This window comes from Ambystoma mexicanum, chromosome 11 (assembly GCF_040938575.1).
Source record: "Ambystoma mexicanum isolate Mex_15411 chromosome 11, UKY_AmexF1_1, whole genome shotgun sequence".
Taxonomy (NCBI): Eukaryota; Metazoa; Chordata; class Amphibia; order Caudata; family Ambystomatidae; genus Ambystoma; species Ambystoma mexicanum.
In genome coordinates, this window is record NC_090934.1 from 847,738,985 (window position 1) to 847,760,731 (window position 21,747).

Sequence of the window (21,747 nt, forward strand, 5' to 3'; positions counted from 1 at the left end):
AGTGCAAAGTCATTTTTGCAGTACAAAGTGAACTTTGCACTGAATTTGCCCTGCAAATAAAAACACTTTGCACAGTTCCATAAATCAGAGTTTGTGCTGGCAGTGCAAAGTCACTTTGAAACGTTCAAAAAATTCCATGAATCGGGCCTCGTGTGTTTTAGGGCTTTTATGAAGTCTGTGTTCATTCACTGATGGGCATGTGCCGTCGTCTGTACTGTGGTCTGCCATTATGTATTGCACCATTTTGTCTAGTCATAGCCCTCATTCATCTCTGAGCCTGGCCACAGTAAGTCTTGATGGATTCCATAGGTCAGGGGTTTGCAACCTGTGGCTCTCCTGATGTTTTGGTCTACAATTCTCATCAACCCTAACCAGCAAAGTCAACTGTGAGGAATCATGGAGTAAAATGTCTGGAGAGCCATAGATTGCAGAGCCCTGCCACATATGAAGTTAAATAAGGACCACAGAAAGTGGGCTGTACCAAGAACAACTTGTGAGTATAGGAAGAGCTGATGAAGAGTATATTGGGGTGAACAGGCTGTGTAGTACTGACGAGAACATAAATAGCTAGCAAGAGCAAAATTAGGTATCAGTAACGTGGAGAGCGAAGGAAACCATGAGGAATGTGCATGGCCAACGTTTTAGAGCATGGGGTGTTGATGCGACCAAGGACATTATGTTTGGACAGCCACAGATCAACAGCTGGCCTAACCATGGCAAGTTGGTGCCACTTTGGAGAACTGGCAAAACCAACTCAAGCAGGTGAGGCCATTACAATTTAGTAAGATCAGGAAGAGATGGTTAGGCCACAAAGGCCTTGTAATGTCATGGACGGATGGTGAGATCATGGGGAAACACGGTTGAGACTATGTCGAAATGTTGAGATTTTGAACAGCAAGTGGCACCATACCCTCTTGCTGAGAGCATGCACACTGAGTGGAACACACATAATGGATTCGATTATAAAGACCATGCAAGATCACAGAGAGCTGATGAGGCTGAGACCAGCTGGTGATACTATGAACAGTTGTTGAAATTGTGAACCCATTGTGAGATCATGTACCATTGGTGAGCTCATGAACAGTTAATCAGATCATGGACATTCAGTTAGACCATAAATAGCATGTGACGCCATGGAGATGTGACAACCTTTTTACATGCTGAAGCTCAATCTGAGGCTCATTTTGCACCCTGCACACACAGAAGGCTTCTCCTTTGCTGTGTCTATTTCACATCCTAGCACTTGGTACTCCCTAACCCAAGACAGGTTTTGCTTTGAATTCCAATGTGCCTTAGCTGTTTCAAGGGGGATCATTAGCCCCCCACTTCTTCTGTCTATTGTATCTCCAACCCTGAAGGATTGACCGCAGCAGGTAAATCGGGGGTCATAGATGCCCATTCCACTTTAACCACTAGTTGTAACACTAGCGTGGTAGAGGAACACATGTGAAGAACGGATTGTCTGCGGTGAGGACCTGCCTCGAGAAGCAGAGAAATTAAAGGAAAATCCCTGTGCTGGGAGATTGTGGTGAGTGGGGAAACTTCCCATCATTTGCATGAGGGGGGCGCGCAACAGGGGGCTTTGGTGGTCTGGCTGTGACTTGATGTACCTCCATGGAGTGGATTTCTCTGGGTTTGCTCTCCACTTAGAGAGGCAGTTTCCCTTAAACTACAAGGATCTATCTTTTTGTAAAAGGTTGATCTGGGACTGGATGTCCCAACATGCCCTACAAAGGTCAATCTTTAACAGCAGAGAGAATGGCAATGTCAAATGTTTCCTAAACTGTAATAATGGAATAGCATTAAAAACATGCTACAGGGAATGTTTATTATGAAGGTAAACCCAACTCCACCCCTACAAGAGACTTAAATATGGAAAGAAAGGCAGCCTGCAGAGAAATGAATCCACAAGAAGACCAGCAAACCAGTTTACCTTCAGAGCAAGAAAATTTAATTTTCGGTCCCATGAAACAGCAAACCCTGCTTGGTGAGGGAATGGCAAACACTGCGTAACACCAGAGCCAAGTACACGGACATTTGCATACCCAACATGGCTCCGATGGCACGGACCATGTTTAAAGGATTGATGCAGATCATTGAATCATCTATTTGTCAGTTAAAATCTGACCAGTAACAGAAGGGAAATAAAAATAAGACCACATTTCAAATGTTATGTTATGTTATGTTATGTTGATTTATAATGAAACATCATGTGAGGTAAAACCAATCAGTAAACTTAAAACAAGCTACTAATGGGAACAACCAATACTGGGCCTGAACCTACCACAAGCAGACCGCTACCTGGGAAGTCGTAGTCTACTTATTTGCCGTTCTCCAGCAGTATGGCAGAGGGCCAGACACAAGAGCTGGTGGCATATTGAAAGGAGAATATATGGTTCTACCCACCAAACCAGATACCAGAAGGCAGGCCTGAGGATGGGGTATTCCCTTGAAGAATCCAAGAGCTACCACCCCTGGCAGAAGGGAGAAAATATTATCTGGCCGAAAAGAACACTCAACGAATGGGGAAGGAATATGTGTTACCTTTAACACAATCATGGTGACCTCAGGAAAACTTGAGTGAACCTGAGGTCATGAAGAGACATGAGAGAATTGTGAGTGAACAAGAGGTTGTGAATAGAGCTATGAAAGTTGTGAGAGAACCAGAAGTAGTCATCTAAAAGAACAGAATAAACCAGGAGTCAAAGAGAGAGCTAAAGAAATTTCAAGTGTACCAGTGGTCATGGAGAGATATCAAGAAACCCTGAGAACCAGAGGTCACAAAAAACCTAGGAAGATTTTGAGCAAACAAGAGGTCAAGACAAGATCCAAGGGACTAAGGCAATTGTGATAGAACCCAAAGTCATGGCGAGACCGGAGAGAAATCAAAAACTCATGAACAGGCCTGAGAAAACGATGCCGATAAAGAGAATCTATGAAGCAACCTGAAAGGGCTGAACTAAGAAACTGGAGTTGAGAACCTGACATTGCGAAGGTCTGAAGAGGAGCCCTGGTGAGAATGTTGACCTCAGGCAACGCCCTGACATGCGTGTGTTACAACCAAGGCTTGTGAAGGAAGAGAGTCACATGACAAATCAGTGATCACAGAAGAACCTACAATGAAAACATTGGCCAAGGAGAGGCTTATATGTAGAATAATGGGAACCTTAAGTGCTATGGGAAACACAAATAGTCTTATGGAAACACAACTGTAATCAATGAGAGATGTTTCCATTGGGAAACTAATGTTTGTTCTCTAGAATAGGGATGGGCTTTGAAAGTATAGGCTTATGAAAACATTTGTGGACCAAACTTAGAGAACTCTTGTGTTGTAACTTGGAGTTTTCCAGGAGGTTACACGACTTATGAAGAGTAGGCTTGAAATATTATGTTGTCCATTAGCTTTGGATTTTTAGTTATTAGTATAGGGCAGTCCCCAGAAAGAACAAAGACTTAAAAGAGTAGGTTTAAGTTTTTTAGGCTCAGGACTTTTATGTTTAAAAACACACATCCTGAGAGAACCCACTTCAAGCTATCTCATCCTTGACACTGTTTCGATGTTTTATTAAGTGGTTCCCTATCCTTTCCTAAATACTTTCCTAGTACCTGCAGATGTTCATCCAGCCCAAAACCTTACATTGCTAAATTGAATAAAAACATTGTAAGTTGCCCAACTCTCAGTGATCTTCATTTCTCGCCAACGCTGCAGGGATCAAGCAGACTGACAGGGAGCTACAAGTGGGGTCGGGAGCAAACGAGGAGGTGGGGGCTTTGCGGGTAAAGTGTGAAGTAAGGTAAAAGAAAACCTAATGCTGGCTGAGTTCCAGCCAAATAGATCCTCAGACTCGCGTTCTGAGGAACCTTACTGGCTTAGACTCTGCCAGAGCCTCCAGTTGAGACTATACAGAGGGTGCTCGTAATATCATTACAACACTTAGAAGTGGTGGGAATCTGACAGGAAGCGCTATCTCAATATGATATTTGTATTAGTCTTATTAGTGGGGCCCCCTCCTAGCGTGGTTACTTCCAATACTAACATCAGCATAGAACTGGAGGAGAGAATCTATGTTCTTGTGCTGAAGTTCGTTCATGCCACCATGGATGACGTGATTGTGTGGCCAGCATTACGATAAGCCCATTCATCCTACACTGGGAAGGGCGCCCTGGCCTCGGCTCCCAGCCAGTCCCCCTTCCCCATCAAAGGGCACATCCTGAAAGGAGCTATGAAAAAGTGCCCAGAATCAGTGAGTTGCCCTCTTTCCTGTTCATGTCATCTCCCTTGCCGACACAGACCTGTATTACAAAGTCCCTGAAGTGGAGGCCGCTTCTTCATGCCCTGCTCCTCCAGACCAAGGGTACAACTAGGCCCCCATGAATGGCACAATGATTTACCAAAATACTGCTGTGAACCTTTATCGGGCAAATGCAGGCGCCATCCTGTCATGATGCAATGGAATATGAAAGGAGAGATACCAAATACAGGAATCTCTTCCTAGTGCACAGAAGCTGCCTTGAGCTGCTAGCCTGTTGGAGGGCATGACAACTCCTCTGCTCATACTTAACAATGCACTGCAAATTGCAGCCAGAACGTTGGATTTGGGAGCATCTGTGTGTGCTCTAAAAATCTAAACAAGTTGAAATGGCCACACTTTCTTACACACACAAGTGAAAACAGATTTTATTCCATATCAACAAATATATTATTAGGGAAGAACACAACAATCCAGTAGTACCGCAGGTAAAAACAGTGTCACGTTTCCCTCTAAGTTTAGAAGAAACATTTTAAAAAGTTGTTTATGTATAGCAAAACAAGTTCATACTTGTAATGATTAATATCTACTGGTTTACAACAATAAACACGTACTCTGCATCTATTCTGATAAAATAGTGGATTAATAACAAATTGCAAAAAATAAAGACAAATGGGCCTCATTGCGAGTTTGGTGGTAATTTGACAGTAAATCTGTAATTTCGCAGAAGTGCATTTCGCTCAAGTGTTTTTGAGCGACTGCTGTCTCGCTGTTGGACTGCTTCGTTTCTGTGTGCGCTTGGCGGTTGCTGTGGACGCCTGTGGAACTGTCAACAACAGACCCAGGTGACTGCCAGTGAGATCCTGTATCCAATAGGACTGTGCGTCACTGGCGTGCACTACCTCCCAGAATCCTACATAAGTTTAATGCACGCACATTTCGCAGAAGTGCATTTCGCAGAAGTGAATTTCGCTCAAGTGTTTTTGAGCGACTGCTGTCTCGCTGTTGGACTGCTTCGTTTCTGTGTGCGCTTGGCGGTTGCTGTGGACGCCTGTGGAACTGTCAACAACGGACCCATGTGACTTTGCCAGTGAGATCCTGTATCCAATAGGACTGTGCGGTATGGACTTTTGAACCGCAAGACATTTGTCTTTGAACTGCCAATTAGCAGCAACTGCTGAGTTTCAACTTCTTTTTCCCTTTCTTTTTCTCTCCCTCTCTTTCCCTCCCAGTCACTGACGTGCACTACCTCCCAGAATCCTACATAAGTTTAATGCACGCGCATTTGCCTGCGCGCATTTCGCAGAACTGCATTTCGCTCAAGTGTTTTTGAGCGACTGCTGTCTCGCTGTCTAGCGGGAGTAGTGTGAGGGGTGAGGTATCTTAATAACTGTGTTTATATCTGTTTATTTATTTTATGTGCTTGTGTTATTGTTATTTTAGGTTATTTTAGTATTTTGTTTGTACAAATCCAACGTTCACCTCACGAAAATAGAAGATAAACGGCAGCCGTGTTTATATATTATTTGATATTATTATTATTTAAATGATTATTTGTTCTTTTATTTAATTGAGAAATGTCATTTACGCTGAAAACAGGCATGCCAGCGATAACTATAACATTATTTAAAGATGGGGCAGAAGTGATGCCTAATCCCGTGGTCCCCGCCACGGCTACTTCCTCAAAACAACAAAAGAAAAACCTAGTGAATCGCACAAGTAATAGAAAAATGGCGAATAAAGTTAGAAATCTTTTAGTCACCAAAGGTATTCGCCAGTACTACAATCCAGGGGCTGTCATTGGTGCTAAGGGAAACAAACAGCTCCCAAACAAAGCTATTATTGGTAAACTTGCTAACCTTTACGAAATTAAACACTCGACTTGACCTAGAAGTAGCCGCCATTAAAAACAACGCACAAACAACTGAGTGCATAAAAGGCGCAAGCATGATATCTGACACTACAATGGAAAAGGAAAGCAAACGTTGTGAGAATGATATTCCAGGTCTAGGCAATAAACTTGACACAATTGCTGAGAGCCCGCCCAAAACATGTACTGTCGAGGCTCAACATAGATTAAGGGAAGCATATCATAATACATGTATAACTGGTCAAGTAGACGAGGATGCCCTTAATTTTATGGATTTATCTGGAATGTCTTCTAGTGAGGAGGAAGTGGTGTTTGTACATTCTAACAGAGGTGACCTCATGCAGATTGATGATTTATCGCCAGTTAGGATGCAAAACTCAAGCAATCAGGTTCCACTAGAGGTGACAAACGAGGTCTGTGAACCTCAAAATCAGACAAACAAGCACTCCCAGGTATCTCCTAATACATCTGTAGTTTCTGATAAAGATACCTCGATAAGTCCATCATCATTTGCCCTGCCCACTCCGAGACAGGTAAAGAAACCCTGGGAAGGACACGCCTCTGTGGGATTTAATAATAACCATCTGGAGGAAAGTGTTGTACAGGGAGATATGAGCTCAACCATTCTGGCAATGAACTCTGCCTTACTATCCCTGGCCACATTATATGAAGCCATGGATCAAACAATTAACTATCAGACAATACTGTTGACCAAATTAATAAACAAATCTAATGAAAGAGATGGTGTGTCCTCTTCCAGAGCATGTGAACCCCAATTTGAGCTCTTCCGACACTGTAGTGTGAAAGATTCAGAGTCACAAACTGATGGTTTAATGGATAATGGCTGTAAAGAGAAAGCTCAGACCAGATATTTCATATTTGGTGAATGCAAAGATGTAAAAAATGGGAGTGCACAGGTGGAGCTGGAAACTCAGACCAATTCAAACAGCGATGGCTCAAAAAATGTAGCGACTGGCTTGGTCACAGTGATAACTGAAGATGCCCCTGATAATGTGAGAGGCCAGCCAGAGATAACTGATGTCCCAATGAAAAAATTGCTGGGTGATCCTTTTAACAGCAAAAAAGTAGATCGCCGTAAAAAGAAAAAAAACAACAAAACACAGGTGAAGCCCAGATGATTCTTAAAAATAACCAATGCTAATCATGCTGAGGTCCCCAAAGTTAAGAAGAACGATGAATGCAGGGACCAATCGAACCAACTACTGGTGGCAAACAAGGGGAAACTCTCCTTTGGATTCTGTTACAAACCTCTAGATGATCTGGTGGCTGCAAATGAGGAGGCAAGTGTGAACCTCCCATTCTGATTTGCCTTCGTCTGTACAAGCAAAGATAGACGGGCGTGGGCTGTTAGATGCGCAAACGCGCGAGGAAATAAACAAGACAATTGAACACTACATTGCAGAAAGACAAACAGAGAATCTCAAAAGGGACACTGAGCAGACAAACCAGATATCATGGAAATCCAAGCCCAATTCTCTACTGCCTCCTCCTAATAATGAAAGGGTTTTACCTGAGTCAGGGAGAATGACTCTGAGAGATCAGTGGAAATCAAGTAAAAGCTCAACCCATCTGTTAACTCTGAAGGTGAGAACTATGGGTCAAAACAATTACCACGGCTTCATTCTAGAATGTAGAGAACATCCCTCTGAGCAATATGATCTCAACCGATCATGCATTCTTAATATCTGTAAAGAGATACCGGAATTGAGAAACATAATATCTTCTGACATTGACAGAGTGAATTCTTGAGTGACAAGGATTTGTCAAGGTCGAGGATTATGTTTCGGTAAACACTGTTAGCTCATATAGTATGGGAAGCTAGAAACTCATTTCTCCACATTTGCTTCAATATCTATAGAGAAGAGTGTCAAGAATTAGGAGGTGAAAGGATGGGTTCAAAAAAATGGGCCCCTCGCATCTTTGGGTCAAATAATAGAGGACAAAACACCTATAGAAATGAAAGATTTGACCACGCATAACAATCCAACATTAAAGAAAAAAACAACCTCTTATGCTGCAACACACGGGGTTTCAAACATTTCATCAACACCAATAGCTCAGAGCTCAATGAGTTTGATATTGTAGTAATGCAGGAAACCTTGTTGGTTGAATCACCCATCTGCAATGGATTTGACATAGTGATAGCACCTGCTATTTCACCTCTAAGGGGAAGATCTATGGCAGGACTTCTTGTAGCTATAAGGAAATCCAAAGGATTTAAAGTCACAAACCTGAATTCTGGCACTCCCTTCAATCAATTTATCAAACTGTCAAGTGAGACCCATACCTTCCTTCTAGTTAACATCTATTGGGGGAAAGCTCATCTGTCACCAGACTGTTTTTTTGAGCACCTGGAGGACATTTTTGTGAGAATTGCTCTGGAAAAAAATGTTAACTTTGTGCTAGTGATGGCAGACATCAATCTGCATCTGGCTCGGAAAAACAAGAGAAAATTAGTGAATGATGAAATAAGGTGGAATCAATGTATGGAAAATATGCAATTGTTTATGGTCAATGGTGCTGTGGAGGGTGACATCCAACCAACGAGCACATGGCACAATGAACTATTTGAGGCTACTCTTGATTACATTTTTGTAAACAAAGCAATGATGAACATGATCCAATCCCTGAATATAAGACCTAGTGCTAAAAGTGACCATCACCAACTCTGCTTAGAATGGGAATTGGAGACTGAGCCTGTGGTAAAGCATGGGAGGACTTACAATGGCAGTGTAATTGCCAATAATGCAAGAAATCGATTGAAATGGTCTAACGCCTCATTAATTCGATTTAATAAACAACTGTCTTGCAATTCTGGGAGGGATTATGTGTCTTCTATGCTTTAATATGTGACAACCAAGAACTCTGTACAAGGCCAAAGCCATAAACATATACATACATTTGATATAGAGGTGAAGATTAAAAAATCGGAGCTCCGACATCAGATACACATGTTAAAATGTCTCCCAAGGGAGGAAAAGATGTTACAAACTAAAAAACTCTGTATGAGATACATAAACTGGCAAAAAGGAAGGAAAGCCTTATGTTTTCAGAGAGATAGTGAATTCATGTTGAAAAAGATTGCCTCCAAATCGACGGCTGAAATATGGGGTGTGCTAAATGAGGCAACTTATAAAGACCAAAATTTGGTCCAAATAAACCCTATTTCGGCTGAAGCCTGGTGTGCGTACTTCTTGTAGATATATCAATCTCCTCTGAGTGACAGCCAAATTGCCATTGAAAGAGAAAGTAAAAACTGGAACCCTCTAATAACATTTGACCGGAATGATATACTGTTGTACATAGCAAAACTCAGCAGCTCGAGGGCTGCTGGTCCCGATGGCCTTAGCAATAAAATGCTCAAGGACAACCCGGAAATATGGTCAAGCATTCTCGAGCAAATAATGAATGAAGTGATGCGATCTGGGGTTGTGCCCTCTTCATGGAGGAAGTCCATACTTATACCGCTATATAAAAAAGGCAATAGATTAGACCCGGCCTCTTATAGGCCTATTGCCCTCCATTATTGCCCGGGAAAATGTTTTGCACGTTTAGTGCTCCGTGAATTTAACAGGTGGCTTGACAATAAGGGACTAAGAGATCCATTGCAAACTGGTTTTCTAAAAGGCTTAGGTACAGAGATCAATTTGTTATGTTTAAACGCGATTATTGCCAAGCAAGCCAATGTGGCCTTTGTGGATTTTAAAACCGCCTTTGATGCGGTTCCAAGGGAACTTCTAATTATGAAGTTGATGAAAAACATCTGCCCTTGGAACATCCTCAAATGGATTATCGATCTACACACTCAGACCTCAATACAAATCAGATTCTCTATCGATGGGAGTCTATCTGACCCGATTCACAGCGCTAGGGGTCTGAAGCAAGGATGTATTCTTGCCTCATCTATTTTCAACTTTTTCATCCTTGACCTCGGTAAGGATCTTGAGAATATTGTGACTGATTCCCCTAGGCTAGGCTTGTTTGAGGTGAAATGGTTGTCATATGCTGACGACCTCCTGTTGTTATCCAAAACACCTATGGGCCTCAGAAACATGCTTGGTGCCTTGGAGAATTATGCAATACATAATAAAATGACCATCAATACCAAGAAAACCCAGGTGATACAATTAGGTAATTGTAAACAAAGAAGCAAAAAGCTGGAATGGAAGTTGTATGGAGAGAAAGTAGAAGCAGTAACCGAGTATATATACCTGGGCATAAACATCAGCAACAATCCCAACGAGTCTCCCTATGATTTCAGTCTAAACTCTAAGTGGAAGAACCTGATATCTCAGTCCAAAATCATCAGTGCTAAGTATTGCAAATTCACCATTGCTCCCCTACTAGTTTACTACAAACAAAAAGCTCTGCCAATCTTGTTATATGGTGCTGAAACCAAGGCAATTCAAACTAATAAGTTTTGGAACATGAAAGAAGGGATGTATTGGAGAACACTGTTATGCTTGCCCCCATCTCTACCCATAGCCATGATAAGGCATGAATTAGGTTTAACATCTATATATGCCGTTTATAAATGGAAAGCATGTATGCTTTATAGGATATGCGTCCTGGAGGAACATAGGAATGGTCTTGTTGCACAACTAGCTCATTATATACAAACATCTAAGGATGCCTATATCCTCCAATGGAAACTACAGGTGCAGAGGTTCTTGCAAGATGCAGAGATAACAGAAAATCTACTTATTCAAAATCCTGACAAAGCCAAATGTAAAATGTGGGAGACGGATTGGATAGCAAACAGAGAACTCTGCTGTAAGTGCAAAAACTTCAATCAAAACCCCTTTGGCCTTAAAGCTTATGGTAATACAGAGGCGTATCTTCTGAAATCCCCCAGTGTGATGCACCGTGCTGGACTTTTGCGCCTGAGATTGTATTTATGGCATACAAGAGCTGTAACAGCAAAAGGGTCAAGAATATAACGGTGAATAATATCTGTCAGTTTTGTAATGATGAAGGTGAATCCCTTGAGCATATTATCACGAAATGCGACATGTTAAAGGGCCTGAGAACTAAGCACTTCAAAACTTTATTTGAACACAAGTTGAACATGGGAGCAGAAGATCTTTGGAAATATATATTCCATGTGTATTCTAAATCAGTTGGGTATGCATCAATCAATTTCTTGAATGAGCTAAAACTTGATAGAGATGGTATAGATGAAAAAAAGGGCAACATTCTCATAGTGACAAAACAGCTAAAGCCGGCATAAAGCTGGCCCAAGATTTGAGTTTCATCTCTGTTGTGATAAATTGGAAAAGTCTGAAAGAGGTTGTGTTTCATTCGCTTTATACCTGTGTTTTTTTTGTTCTGTTTTCTTATTTATGTATATGATGTAGATGATGACTGTTTATATTGAGTGCTGAATGGATTTAAATGATAAATGTAAAAATGTATTTTAATTTTGTATATTGAAAGGTTGAGTTTCTCAACCATACCAATAAAAAAAAAAAAAAAAAGACAGTAAATCTGACAATTTAACACCAAACTCACTTACCGTTTCTGCCAATTGGTCCAGTCGGTTTACCACAGGATTTCAAGTGCTGGAAGGATGGTGTTAATCTCCATTTTAGGAGTCCATAGGACTCCATGGGGATTTTGGCAAAATTACCCCTTGCAGTAATTGCGCCACAGTAATCCCACGAAAATGTGGCCTTAAAGTAGTGGATTTGCATCCAGCAAGATCCTGGTAATTCTGTTATTGCCAAAAATTGGTGTTAACAGAATTACCGCTCATTTTTTCTCACACTGCTGAAATTGTACTAAGGCCCTATGTCATCTGGTGTTAAAGGGAAAACATTTGGACCAGGTGACTTTGTTTAAATAGTTTGGTGCAACCTTTAACACAAACGATAAGTCCTCGGCAACTACTAGGTGCTGTCTAGTGGTTAAGAAATGTACATGGAAAACAGAAGACCTGTGATACAATGCCAGCATTAGCCCTTGAAAAAATCTTCTGAGTGTGGGGAAATCACTACAACTCCCTCTCCCTCAAAATGTAAATATGTGTAATGTGCAGAAATGTAAATATATAGGAAAACAACTGTACACATTTCTATGGAATTTTGTCCCTAGTCCACGGCCTCACCTTGTTCCACATCACAACCTGGTTTCTGTGATGTAGTCAAGATCAGACGCCACATACAACACTGTTCTATGTACAAAGATCTTGTGTTGCTGTGTCTCTTGCTACAATAAATGTTCTCTTTGAAGTCCTCCGCTGCTTTGTGGAGGTAGGTCCACGCTAGATCCAATACAAACAATTCTTTATCATAGGACTCAACATGAAAATACCGCTTTAGGCACCATGGGTGTTTTCATTCAGTTAAATCTGAAGAATGGAGGGTTGTCAATCATACTAGACTTCACAGAGCAAAAGCAGCACTGCTTGTAATGTAGAGAGTCCAAATATAAGGAGATTTAGGTAATCAGGCCTTTTCTAGAGATGAGGGGTTATATTGATGGAAGGTTATGTTACTTTTCAAAGGCACACCAGTATGTTTGAAAGCAATGGGGCTTGGCCCTTTGTAGGTATTGGTTATAGGATCTTAAATTGTGGTAATCACCGCATGCACATCTCAAGATTATTCTTTTCAATTAAACGTCTGATGAAAATGATATTCACTGGGTGATGTTTTCAGACTTCAAGCAAAGTGCTACAGAATTATTATACTACCCTATGTATAAAGGGGACCCCAGACCTTAAACGAAAGCTCAGATTACCCAGAGCGTCTGTGGATTCACAAACATTATTCCAATTGGCTATTATGTGAACCCCGAGACAATAACATATGAGATAAATAAAAATAAGATTTCCCTTAGCACTCCATTCAGTGTAATAAATATCCTATTTTATTAATAGTACAAAGATTTAAAAAAAAACAAACATAAAAAAGCCAATCTCTTCCTCATGTTAGACAATTCATATAACTTCAAAGAAAACTGGAATACCTCAACGCCCTCCATTCGTTGTGGTTAACAAAATCTTAATGAAGTTAATAATGTATATAACAAATAATGAAAGTGCTTCTTTAGATCACTCATCTGATATTCATATGTTATTTATGCCCAACATGTTCCTGTTCTACATACCTCTTAAAAGGACATTCAAGGGTAACTAGTTAGATAGTAGTCAAATCGTCCAATGAACTCAAGGAGTATTTCCTCTGAGGATATAAGCTCAGGTTTTCTGATCTGCGGGTCATATAAAAATACTCAGAAGTTACTAATAAATTGCATTCATTCAACTACTAATATAGCTCACAGACAATTTGCACCATCTGTTCAAGCTGAAAGGTACCTGAATATGTGGCTGGATCCTCATTAGAATATCTTTCTTATTCATATATAATTTGTGTAGGCTGCTTCTGGCATAGAACAGTGAGAATTAAACAAGTAGTCTGTCCCAATCCATATTGTGGCATATCCCCATCATTCTCAAATAATTCTTTTGTAATGTTAAATTGATTAGCTAGCCTATAGATGTATCTCTAATTAACCTCATGTGATATATTATTTATGTTCTGTTCTGACATCTTAAAATTAAAAAGAGCTTTACTAGGCCCCTCATGCCTTTATTAAGTGAAAACGGTATTGTATCTTGTGGATGTTAGTTCACACTTTTAGACTCTTATTGGACTGTAAAGATGTTTACCATTTCATTTCTTTTGCGCCTGTCATGGCTGATATGGGTTCGAATTTTGCATTTATTTTAACTCTCAAGAGGTGATGAATACTAGTAAGTTACCTGGTAATATTCTAGTTAAAGACCTTAATCACAAATGCGCACCCTCTTTATTTTTCACCTCATAGGTCTTTATATTATTTTGAAACGCTGCTGCCATTGGCCTCATTGTCTTTTCTCCATTGAAAAGTGTACCTACTCCGCTATGTTCATGACCTCATCACGCTCACAATCTTGCCTATCACATTATGATGATATCAATGCAAACACAATGATGTCCTCATGTATGCCTAATGTTTACACATGCATCAGAGCTATTCCACAACTGCACACAATAACTGTGAAGGTTCCAAGATGTATAGGATTCGTGGTTTACTGAAAATCTAGACTAAGTTTACTTTCAAGAGATGTTCATGAGCAGAAAAAGCTGGAAAAGGAAGTGGTGATTATAAATGCAGAAGTTTATTTGTAGATGTAATACTAATAACAAGCCCGAGTCTTGTCAAATCTACATGGGAACTCGGTTCTTATAGCACTAAACCTTGTACTATTCCACATTCTCTTTGAGACCCACCTTATGACTATTAGTGAGAAAAATTAAGTCTTGCTCCCTACTCATCAATGTTTGACTTATTTGTACTCTATCTGAGACTTCAGTTTCCTTAACAACCATTCATTTAATTTGTATGTCCAGCAGTGAGAAAATGTTTTACCAACAGGGCTGTCTCACTATCATTTTTAATACAACGCTTATGCCCCATGATGCAAGTTTTCACTTTTCACACTGCTTTGCCCAACTATTTTTACTGGTTACTAATGTCATGCATATGATCACATGACCATATGTAGGACATTACTACTTTCACAATTCTTAAATGAACGCTGAATCAATGTATTCGGAAGCCAAATGTTCACTTATTTGGGGTTTTATGTTAGGTGGCAAACTGTATAGTGGCCACAAGTAAAATGTCCTTTAATCGGCTCACTGCATATTTTGATTTTGTTCACTTTTTCTATGAATAATAAAATAATATATTGAATATATTGATTTGAGGGGCATCTTACAGTAATGATATTGTCTTGTGGATCACATAATAGAAAATTCTGCTCATTTTCTCCATGCTAAAGAACTCTTACAACAATCACTTTTTTCTCTACACAGTGATATTGTTCAGGACGTTCAACGACTGTAAGTTAATTTAATAGTCACATGTGTAGGGTAACCTCTCAACAGCCAGACCAAAAAATGACAACCCACCAGGGATAAAGGCTAAGTGCACCATTTAGTGAGAACAACAAGAGCTTTATTTTGTATACAAAATGGAAATGGCGACAGGGCATTATAAGTCCACTGTCACAAAGCTCTCTCTCTTCTTCAAAGCAAACAGCACGTTATAACCATGTAAATAGGCATTCATGATGCATTCAATATACAGTGTTCCTCCCCACCCTCATTGGCTGCCACCTATTTACATGCTAATAATCACATATAGACCCCGGTTTCATTGACTGCGTCATCTTCTCCTACAACTGCTTCACATGTGGGCTTCGATTTCCTCACCTTGGGTTGTTGTTAGATGATTGGTTAAGTTACTCAGAACACTGCCCTGCCTTAAAACCTAATCACGTGATATGCACCTGGCCGTCAACCTGAGCTTCAAGGTCAGTCTGGTCCTTGTGAATAAATCAACTCTTTTCTTATCCCAGATGCACAGGTGCCCTCACCATGCCTCCCTGTCGCCATCTTCTAACAGTTGGCATCATCCTCTGCTCTCCCTGGTACAAATCACTGGCCTGGTTGTCCTCGGCTCCTCCCTTATCGACTACTTCTCTGAAGAGGCATGCCTGGGTTTCCTGCAGGTTCTGCTAATCAACTTGAATAGTGAAGGATTTAGGAGTTTTACTTAGGCGCATCTGGTAGTTCAAATGGGACAGCCATTATTCTGAGGAGCGCTACTGCCCTAAATCTCAACTTGCTTCTTGGTAACTCAAGATCTCTGCCTCGGCGTCCATTGGTTGGTCCTTCACAATCAGCTGCATCCCTTGCTCATGTTGCTCATTTACATTCCTTTCTAATTTCGCAAAGCTCTAACAAGATGTATCTGTGTGTGTGTATGCGTTCCCTACCTTGCCTGGAGTGGGGGTGGACATTCGCCCACAATGCGACCTGCAAGGATTCACCCCACAAGTTCCTCCCTGGCACTCTGTGCCCACTCGTGTATTCCCCATGCCTTAATATATTTTTCGTGATCTAAATCATTTGGGAGGGGCTGGGATCTGGACGTGCATCCCAACACATGTCCAAATTACACCGCATATTGAACTGTTTTCTTTAAGAAACAGACTTATCAGGCATCGCAGGGGAATCATCAAAGAGCCGACAACCCAGACCCCCAGGTACTGCTATGCTCCCCTGAGGTTTAACATGAGTGCATGCTATCTGTGGGCCTGAGCTGTCAGGAGATCAACGCACAAAGGAATCTGCTCTAGGAACAGCTAAGCATGAAGTAGGAGGCTGAGCTACCATGGAAACAGGTAGGCATGTTAGTGGGGTGCTAGGTTCATGAGAGAAGGATTCAGCCAAGTTGGAACTTCCAGGCACAGCCGCCCCTTAAACCTTGTCCCTGGGGCATATGTGTGGGCATGAGAGGAGAGAACGCTTACCTGGCAAGGCAGTCCACGAGGCAGCACCACTAACAGGAACACTCTCCTAGGATTTTGCGGAACCCTCGAACGGATTGAGAAGGCAGTGCAGCATTCTCTCAGAAACCGAGGAAAGCTTAGATCAAGCCAAGGCAAAGCAGGGCCAATAGGGATTCAATGCAGGACAGAGTTGTTATCATTAAGCACTCTGTCAGGTGGTGTGCTCGGAATAGATGGGGGATATGCAGAGAAAGGCTGAAGATATGAAGGTTGACACATTTGGAGAAAAGGGCAGACCCAGCTGGTGTGCTGCAGGGAGGAACTATGAGGGTGCACACAAGGAAGTAGAACTCCACTGTAGGCAGCCAGCAAGACGCTGGGATGCTGAAGGGTTTAGAGAATACGGTGTAGTGATAATATAATAATAATTTTGCATTCATATAGCGCTACGAACCCTCAGGCATCTGAGCGCTGCTTATTACCCATGGTGTGTGGTGCTCATTAATCGACCTCGGAAGGATGAAAGGCTGAGTTTAGCCCTCCTGGGACTCAAATCTGCGAGAGCAGGCTCTGCACGGATGTGAAAGCGAGCACTGTACCTGCTGTGCTATCTGACCGGTGCTAATAGCACAAGAGAAACCCACAAAAGAGCAGAGGTGGAGCTTGGGAGTGGAACAAGCAATAGGTGGAAGCAGGAGTAACTGTCTGCAGCTGATCCTTGAGGCAAGTGAGGCGCTGGCAAGGAGCAGGGGCAAAGGTGCCAGTGGTGTGTGACAAGGCATGGAGCCAAAAGCAGGTGAGGATCTCTGCAGGGAACAGGGTTAAAGGCACGCGCTTGCTCCAGTTGCTGTTAGACTGGCTCTCAACAGTAGAAGAGAATGAAATCTGCTTGACCACCCCTTCCTCCTGTTGACGTGGTGGCTGGAACCCAGAGATAATGAGTATTATATATCACGCCTACAAAGTAGTTGCACCCCTAATATAAGTGCAAATAATTCTTGGTAAATAACCATTGGGAAGCCTTGTGAGAATAAGGATGCATAGTTCAGTAGATAATTGGATATGCACGTGTCACTTTAACACAGTTGATACGTGGAGGCTCGTGGCAAATATTTCATGATTTATCAATGCCCTACGGACTTTCAAGTATCAAATCAAATAAATCTTTTTCCAGATAAACATATTTGCGTGTGTGATTTTGAATACAGTTTATTACAGTATTTGTTTTAAAAATGTGATGAATGTCGTCGTGAAAGTAGCTTTTAATTTGAAAATGTATCTAAATATGTATGCATTTTATTTTTTAGAGCAAGCAGGCGTTTCACAATTTCATGACTACTTCGACAATGCATGAAAGAAATCCAGCAAGATCACCAAGAATCCTGTTTGAATCCGAATGCAGAAATGTTCCTCGCTCTGAAAGATCAGGATCATCGGTTTTCCCGCGCATTCCGCTCCTGCGTGATGCAATAATTGCACATAGGACGCATCTCTGCTATGATCCATTCAGCTCCCAGATGTTATGTTATGTCATTCGGGTTTGTACTGCGCACTTCTGCAGTTACCATGGTTCCAGGCGCGTTGGCGGATCTGGAAGGGTGATTTTGGTTGGCTAGCCGAGCAAATTCAGCTTGTCCGATTCCGAGGAGTTAATAAGGTAGGCCTATCTTTTGTAGCCCAACGGGGCACATCTCCTTTTCCAAGAGGCTTTGCTCTTCAATAGGTGCCTGTTGCAGACCTTGGTCACTGCTTTCCCAGTTATACGTCCTTGTTTTTATTAGTTTGTCTTAGGAGAACCCAAGAGGTTATCCAGAAGGCGAAGAAACAATCTACAAGGTACCAACACAGATGTAAATGGCCTTGGTTCTGCAAGTGGACACTATTTTTTGGGACCTATATCGATTTAAGTGACAACTGAATGCTGGAGTTTCTACCATTCCCTTTTTACCCTCCAAATATTTTGCTCTTATTTTCCAGTTTTGCACGGTCTATATTGTGTCACCAAATTGGACTGCTTGGTTTACTTTCTGGCCCATCGGTATGCTTTTTGGTATGTTTTAGATCTAAGTGTATACGTTTTTGCAGATTGTTTTTCTTCTTCTGGGTTAAATGTACTCTCTTCTTGCACCAATCGTTTTCATGTTATTGTCTCTACTCATCTTTTTCTGCACCTTTGACTCATGCCTCCCCGCTCCTTTCCATAGTCTCTTCCCTTTCCCTTAACATTCTATAGCCTCCTTTTTTCACCACAGTCCCCATCTGCTGCATGATTTCCATCCAGTATCCATTTGATCTTTAATATTGCTGTTTGGTTTCTTGGATATCTCCCTGCCCGCTGTCTCAGGCCACAGAAACCCCTTCCACCATTGTCCCTGGCTCACATACTTGCAGCCATTGACCCCCGCATCTGGTCTTACGTCCTTGGTCCCTCTGCCTCTTTGAGGCATGAATGAATCAGTAAAGCTGGATTAAAAGCCTTCTGCATGACACCGTGTTATACAGTTTTGTCATTACATTTTTCCATACCTTGCTTTTCGTTTTCATTTATTAAATACCTTTGTGGAGTATCTTCGTTGGGTTTTTTAAATGTTTTTTCCAGGGAAAATAGTTTTTGTTCAAAAAAGAATCTTATCCCAGCACCAGGTTTCAAACCTTCTTTTCGAGGGGTCGAAGGCAACTCGGGGATAATCCTTTTGTCAGTCAATGTGTAAAACCTGGGCAGTGTGTTCTCTGGCACTGACTCATGAGTGTGCCAACTCAGTTGGATCAACACAGCACACATAACCCAAGAGGTATAACTAATCCTAGCTTCATGTGGAACACAAGATAGGGGTGGATCAACACCTATAGGGTTTTAAAGGTAACAAAGAGGATCATCATTTTTAGGATGGATTAAGCAAACGGTACCAAGATGGGGCAAGGGGTATCTTATCAGGTTCATTCCCATCATGGCGGCACTGCTCTTCCCCAGATGCTCTAGTCTGTGGCACTGTCTCAGGGATCTAGTGCCCGGCACGCTTCTTGGCTACAATCCACAAACAGGACAGAGTTGGGATAAACAAATATGGTCTCTATAATAAAAGCGACTGCCACACTTTTGTCATAGTAAATATGAGTTGTTACTGTTAACCATTGTAATGGTGCACAAAGTGCTGATCTTGAAGGTTAAAAGACTGAGTGAGCCTGCAAAAGGATAAAAGGCGGAGTCTACCCTGCAATGATTCGAACCTGTGACCTGGCGAAAGAATGGAAATCTTACGAGAGTTCTGCATGGGGCCCTAAACTTCACTTCCCAAGTCCTTTAGCTAGCCAGCTGTTTATGAGTGTTGATGGAGGCAATGAGCAGTGTGCCTAGAGGCCATCTGAACCATCTGGTATACATCATTCTGTTTTCTCTTCCTTGTGTACTATCTCTCATTCCTCCCGCTCGTTTGATCTCTCTTTTTTTCTCACAGTCCATCTCACCTCTCCCTCATTCTTATGATGTCTGTTATTTCTACCCTTTCACCTCCCTCTGTATAGTCTATGCCCAGCTACGATGTGGGGTATTCTTCTCTCTACTTCCTTCCCTCCTGTTTATTTCCGCATCTCTCTCTTCCATTCCATCTCTCCTCTTATCCCCCTCCCACACCCAACACTGGGGCTCATTACAACTTTGCCAGTATCCTGGTGGTAAATTCACCAGGATACCGGCAAATGAAATTACTATTACCGACACTTGGGGCCTCATTACGAGTTTGGAGGTAAGTAACTGTCCTTACCGGCATAGAGCAAATACCGTGTCCGTGTAGTAAAGAGCCTGCTAATAGAGGGCTATTACGAGTTTGCAGGCATGAGCTTTGCGCCATGGTGGTAACGACATTACCGGCATGCCGCTAAAGTCCAAAAAAAGGACCTTAGCGACATCATGGAAAGCGCTGACAGCACAACCGGCATCAATGTATACGGCATTAGCTGGCACCGCTATTAGCGGTGACCGTTAATAGCGATGACCGCTAATAGCGGTAGCTGTAAATAAGCGGAACCAGAAGTAGCATCATCGCACAGGAACGGGAAAGAACACGGCAGCCATCTTTAAAAACACAATCCATTGCCACCCTCAGTACCCAGGGCCTGGAGCATATTGCTGAGAAAATAGACCAACCTCCAACTATATAATGCCCAAGACAGTTAAAAAAGGCGCCTCCCGCCAGCGCAAGGAGCACTTTAACGAGGATGAGCTCACCATGATGGCCGAGACCCTGGCTGACAATGCCGATGTCGTATTTGCAAACAGCCTCAAGAGGGAGGCAGTCCTCAAGAAGAAGGAAATTTGGGAACTAGTCGCCCAAAGGGTCAGTGCGGTAGGCAACACCCCCGCACCACAAAGAACATCCGTAAGAGATGGGATGACATGCGCCTGCGAGTCAGGAACATCCTGTCTGCAAACAGGAGCCAGGCAATGGCTACAGGTGGAGGACCCAGCTCACCAATAAAGCTGAGCCGGTGGGAGGAGATCTGTGCCAGCACGATTCGCATAGAGGACATGAAAGGCGTGGGCGATACGGAGCGTGGCGCCACTTCATCGGCAGAGGGAGGTGAGTTGCATAAGAAAACACTGTAATGCAAATTCTGATGGCAGTCCACCAATTTGTCTGTCTAAAGAGGCAAGGCATGGCCCAAAACATACACATTCCCAGCCTAGTTTTCGGCTGCAGCACAGACACATACCTGACACACACCACACAAATATGAAAATGGCATAAGTCACACTGCATGCAGGCATGTCACATAGCATACGGCAGCCCCAACATGAGTGACCCTGACGGATGCCTGCATGATCCACCCATATAGCAAGCAACTTGATCATCTCCACTGCCCATTCCCCTCTAATGTGTAGATGAGCAATAATACAAATGAATGCATGATGCTTGTCAAACCATCACTCATGCCGTCCCTCTCTTCGTCCCCCACAGGCTCAGATTCCGACAGCGAGGCCTGGGACTCACCGCCACAGGCGAATACACCCCGGAAGAGGCCCAGAGATGAAGGCAACATGCCTTCCAGTTCCAAAGCCCCACACAAGCCACGACAGGCACCAAAGACCAAACCAGCCCTGGATGCCACGGCACTGGTGCCACCAAGGCCCATCACACGAGTACCCACAACACCTATGGCACCTGCAGAGGAGACAGTTGAAGGGCCACAATCTGCAGATCACAGCCCTGTTGGGGTTGCGGCAGCTACAGCACCCCTCACAGATGACGACGTGCTGGGACAGG